Raw genomic sequence first — 6,054 nt, forward strand, 5'->3', positions numbered from 1 at the left:
CAGCCAGGTAATGTCTCTGCTTTTGAATATGCTATCTAGGTTGGTCATAACTTTCCTTCCAAGGAGTAAGCATCTTTTAATTTCATGGCTGCAGTCACCATCTGTAGTGATTTTGGAACCCAGAAAAACAAAGTCTGACACTGTTTCCACTGTTTCCCCATCCATTTCCCATGAAGTGGTGGGACCGGATGCCATGATCTTCGTTTCTGAATGTTGAGCTTTAAGCCAACTTTTTCACTCTCCACTTTCACTTTCATCAAGAGGCTTTTGAGTTCCTCTTCACTTTCTGCCAGTTCAAAAGAACCAGTTCTTCGGTGTTCACCCTTCTTCATGGTCCAACTCTCGCATCCATACATGACTCTTGGAAAAATAATAGTTTTGAGTGTATGGACCTTTGTTAGCAACGTAATCTCTCTGTTTTTTAATAAACTGTCTAGATTTGTCATAGATTTTCTTTCAAGGAGCAAGCATCTTTTAATTTCAAGTCTGTAGTCACTGCCTGCAGTGATTTTGGAGATTTTGGAGAAAATGAACTCTGTCACTGTTTCCACTATTTCCCTGTCTATTTGCCATGAAGGGATGGGACGAGATGCCATGATTTTAGTTTTTTGAATGTTGAGTTTTAAGCCATATTTTTCACTCTCCTCTTTTACCTTCATCAAAATGCTCGTTAGTTCCTGTTAACTTCCTGCCATAAGGGTGGTGTCATCTGCATACCTGAGGATATAGATATTTCTCCCAGCAATCTTGATTCCAGCTTGTGCTTCATCCAGGCTGACATTTCACATGACATACTCTGCATATAAGTTAATAAGCAGGGTGACAATATATAGCCTTGACATACTCCTTTCCCATTCTGAACCAGTCCATTGTTCCTTGTCTAGTTCTAGCTGTTGCTTCTTGACCTGCATACAGGCTTCTCAGGAGGCAGGTAAGGTGGTCTGGTAGTTCCATCTCTTTAAGACTTTCCCACAATCAGTGGTATTATTATCTCCTTCATTGTACAGATGAAAACCTAAGACATGGAGCATGTAAATCCCTTCCCGAAAGTCTCATAAGAAGGATGGATTAGAAACAGGGTCAGTACCCACGTTGTCAGTTTCTAGAACCAGAAAATTCAAATTCACTCTGCTAAAAGAACATGTAATTTGAGAAGCCAGTAATTCAACTCAGGTATCCTTGAAGTGTGATTTCTTAAAATCCTAATTATTTCTTGGTGGACTAATAATAGAGTTACTCAGTATAAGACTCAATTTTCAGGTTCAAACTCAGTCTCTCTGAGGATTACCAGAACACAGAGGCGTTGCCTCTGCCATCAAGAATTTATCTTCTAGCTCTTGAACTCCAGAGCTCAGCGGTTAAGGTTGAAAAAATCAGTGTCGGTGTCACAGACTTTGGCATAAGACACACACAGTGACATAACACATACTTTGACTTCGTGGATCTATTATCAGCAAGCTATGTTACGCCATTTCTTTTTAGAATTAGGCCAAAACTCCTCACACAGTTTAATAGGATTTAGAAATTCTAACTACCAAATAGCGACACAGAAATTGGAAAAAAAAAAAAGATGATGTATATAGAACACTTTGCATTACACTTGGTTTTTTTAAACTGTAGCTATTATTATCATCATTATTGTATTATTTGGGCTTCTCTGATAGTTCAGTTGGTAAAGAATCTGCCTGCAATGCTGAGCAACTTTTACTTATTGCATTATTTACACTTCTAACAACATAAGCAGTAGTACAAGACATTCTATAATAAATTCCAAGCTAGTGACATGTACAGTGCATATTCCAGGAAGTTGGCCACTAACCTTCTTTCTTCCACAAAATTCTCCCCAAGCGAGAATTTTCAGAGGGATACAATTTTAAGAGGCAGTCACAAAGTGAGGACGAACTGAACACTATCTGAAATGATTTTTCCCACCTCTGAACTTATACCTGTTTAATGCCCATAGTGTCTTTTTCTTTAAGACTTAGAGTCAAATTGTACTTTATAACATTTCTTATATAATTATTTAATCTCTTAATACTATTTAACTGTTCACCTGTTTAGGTGTTGGCTACCAAATGATTGATTAGTTCCCAAGGGAAGGGACTGTATTATTTTTATATCTGTTTTGCACTGTCTGATACACGACACTGCACATTGAAGGCACTAGAAAATGTATTTGTTACTTTTGATTCTATTTAATTTGCTTAGATTTGATTTTATAGTAGGTACTGGAGAATTTTCATAGGCAGTTAATGCCTTCCATTCTTCTGTAACTACATGATTCCATTACATTTTTCATACTGAAAACTTAGAGAAAGTGAATTGTTTAGCACTGAGCTAGTTGGCCTTTAGAAAAGAAAGACTATTTAAAAAGATTATTTAAAAGACTATTACTAAAAAAAAAAAAAAAAAAAAAAAAACCTCAGAAAAATCTAACATTTTACTGTTTTTCTAAAATATTCTAAGATACTGTTAAGAATATATAATTTTGAGGCTTTTTAAAAACTTCTCAAATAGTAAAGTTTAAAAATAAAATAAAATTAAAAAAAATAAAATAAAATAAAAAATAAAAATAAAATAAATAAAAACTTCTCAAATAAAGTTGATGGTAGAAATAAGTATCTTATGTTTTGTTCACAGTTTCACATTTGAAGTCAACTATTCTGGAGGGAAAAGCATATCACTGTGTTCATGTATCAGATGCGAAAGCCTTGAGGCATCATCTACATGAAGAAGAAAAACAGAAAAATAACTTATCCAGCAGAATAACAGTGATGGCTACTCATCTCTGTTGGTTAAGTCCAAATAAGCTTAGTTTTATTTGATTATTTTTACTGCTGGCATTGTTTTGGCATTAGCAACCATTTAAAAAATATTTTGCTTTGTCAATATCTATAATAATTCTATTAAAGACAGTGAAGTGGAGGTGGGCAGAGAGTAGATGCAAGAGGCATGGAACCTGGAGCTGCCCTCAGAGCTTTCAGCTAACTGAGGAAGGGGCTTTGGGGACAGAGCCATGTGTGCCCACGATTGACGAGGAGACAGCTCTCATGTGGATTATGCTTGTAGTGATTGTTGGGAATATCTACAAACTGTTAAGATATTAAATGATCTTCATTTAAATAGTTTGTCAACTTGTCTAACTAATTATCTTACTAGACTTGTCAAAAGAGACTGAAATCATATAGACCAGAAAGATTACTCCATCTCCTGTATGGTCTATGACATGATCTAAGAACTCAGTTTTTACCATTTCTTTGCTGTGAAAACCATTTACAACAAATTGAATAGAAGGAAAGTTTTAATTCTTTATCCAATTTATCCAAACTACTTAGCTTTTCAGAGTAATAATTTCTTAGTCTATTTCATTAATTCCAAAGGGTACTAAGCTGTTTCAGGACAAACCTGGGGAGCAGTTATGTTGCTTAGGGGAATCTTCTATAAACAAGGAAAACAAAAATGACCAGACCTCACTGGTGATCGGTGACATTACAGATATCCACAAGTTCATGCAATCCAAGGTGCTCAGTGTCAACAGCTCGACTGTCTTTGCAATGCAGAGTCATATGGCGAAGAGTTTACATAGCCCTGCTGTATGGAAAGTTTTCCAAGAATTAGATTTTCGAAAAAGAACAAACTATTCAGTGTAGAATACACACACAAACACATAAAAAAGACACTTATTTGAAATGACTGCATGTATTTTTTAAGGAGTTGGCAAAAGACATCTACATTTTAATGAGCATTTACCCTATCCAACCTCAAGATACTAAATTGTTTTAAGCACTGAGTCAAGGAGCATAGTGGCTTGCTTGAGGCTCCTTCGTTAGTTTGTGCTGGAGCTGCGATTTGTACCTAAATGGTTGTACTCTTCCTATGTTTCTCAGATTACTTACAATTAAAGTGAGGAGGCTAAAATGCAACAAAAATACAAATTACAGTAGCCTGTGGAACTGCTTATAGTCTTTCAAAAAGCAAGAGGAAGATATGTGATTTGATACTGGAGATCTTGAAAAAGTGTGAGCTGAAGGCTTGGATTGTGAAACCCAAATCTCAAAACAGGCCAGCACATCAGAAAATATAATTATCTTTCCTTTTTCTCACCTTTTTGGGGGGCACTATTAGCAGATATAGAATTTATTATACATACCGTAAGTGATTTGCCATCAAGTGGTTTACTAATGGAAAAGACAAATGTGAATATACATTAGGATGAGAGAAGTTGATAGGAATTTGGACACTGGGATCAGCATTTTATACGTTCTCTATTGAGATCATATAAAAATGAGTAAGCACATCCTGCTTTCCTCTTTCTCTGCATCCTGTCTTAGCAACATAAATACTAATTGGTTGCTATGGTGATCTCAAGCTTGTAACTAAAACTGAGGTATCTAGGTAACAGTGTCTAAAGGTGAGAATGATAAATGCTTCAACTCTGGGGTTTTGTAAGGAGATAGTGCTGGCATATAAAAACTGGCAAATGTAGCCTCAGCTCCAAAAGACTGGTAAATTTGTTAATTTTATCCTCATCATTTCTGACTACATCAATTCATCTACCTACAGAGGCTGGATTGCCTTCATATAAGTTAGTCTCTGAAGTTGACAACTTCCATAAACTTGCAGTCAATGAGAAATACCAGTTATGGGCAGAATTTAGCACTTAATACACTTTTTATTTTATTGCTGAAAAGGGTTCAGCAGCACTAAGATGATTTAAGCCATCAATGAGATGCAGTGGAAACAGCCTAGTAAAATCATAGTCAGTCTGTGCCTCCTCTCTATGACTCACAGGTTTATTAAGAAATCTCATTTTTTTAGGGTCCAAAGGATGAACAACATCTCTCCCAGTCAAGGCCTTTGTGTTTTAATCGGTGGTGGCCACCAATCAGCTGCATAATGTGTCACCAACCTTTCCAGGTCTCTGTTTCCTCATTTATAAAGGGATGATAACTGGCCTCCCTCCCAGGACTGTTATGAGGATTAAGGACTGAATTCTTCTAAAGTACTATTCTAATACAAGCGCTATATAAATGCTAAATACTAACCTATGCTTTTAATTTTATTCACTCTTCACATTTGAAAATTATAAAGAGAATTCTGTGGTTACAAGGGTTCAAAAGAGAATGCTTTTCTGTAGAAAATAAATGTATATATGTGACCCCATGGACTATACAGTCCATGGAATTCTCCAGGCCAGAATACTGGAGTGGGTAGCCTTTCCCTTCTCCAGGGGATCTTCCCAACCCAGGGATCAAACCCAGTTCTCCCATATTGCAGCTGAGTCACAAGGGTTGCCCATATATATTTATATACACATATAAACAGGTATACTTATATATATCTATTGATACATAGAATGTTATATCTGCTTGCTTATTTAATTAGTTATGAAGATATACAGTGGGGCTTTTTTATTGGCTAGTGGCTTTAAAAGTACTGACAGAATTATCATGTAACAATTAGGAAACTGGAAAGTTTCCTATATCTTATTTAGAAATGGAACAAGGTCAAATAACCCTATCACACTTCCTGCCCTCTCCTCAGCCTATGATCAAAGGAGGACATGTGGATCGTCTGCTATGTGAGTAAGAAGGAGAGTGCAGTGATCCTTCTGTCTCTATCTCAAATCAAGACAAAGGGGAGGGCACGTATCTGCCCCACTGAAACAAATACGGTGCTCGAAGCATCAAAGGAAATCACTTAAAACAGCACATAAACAAGGAAAGGATGCTTATTTTTCTTTATGCTTTGTTGGATGTATGTGTAAGCTGCGTCTACTTTGATTATTTAAACAATGAAAAATAAAATTGGAAAGGACAGAGTGGAGAGAAGGAACCTCACTGAACAACCTCTACTCCTACTGTTTGGCTTGGCAAAAGCATATGAGTTTTTCTTAGCTAAAGCAGCTATATGGAATCATGTTTTAGCCATCTTGCCAGTATGTGACCCCAAACAGGTACTATTGGCCAAGGGAATTTGAACAGCAAAGTGCTAGCAGGCAGACCCACAGGGCAAGGGAATAAGGAAGTCCAGTGGGGTTACATCACATGGGTT

At 36.5% G+C, this 6,054-nt stretch overlaps 1 long non-coding RNA gene across 1 annotated transcript in view; it reads right to left on the bottom strand.

Moving 5' to 3' along the window:
• The window catches only part of LOC104984042, an 11,775-nt gene extending 7,431 nt beyond the window's left edge, over window positions 1-4,344 (bottom strand). Inside the window, exons 1-2 of the long non-coding RNA XR_824708.1 lie at window positions 4,151-4,344; window positions 3,470-3,588 (exon numbers count right to left, since the gene is read on the bottom strand). This is a non-coding gene — a long non-coding RNA (uncharacterized LOC104984042). The remainder of the gene's footprint in view (window positions 1-3,469; window positions 3,589-4,150) is intronic.
• Window positions 4,345-6,054: the final 1,710 nt, after the last annotated feature.

The sequence above is a fragment of the Bison bison genome, unplaced genomic scaffold, assembly GCF_000754665.1.
Source record: "Bison bison bison isolate TAMUID 2011002044 unplaced genomic scaffold, Bison_UMD1.0 scf7180017863820, whole genome shotgun sequence".
Taxonomy (NCBI): domain Eukaryota; kingdom Metazoa; phylum Chordata; class Mammalia; order Artiodactyla; family Bovidae; genus Bison; species Bison bison.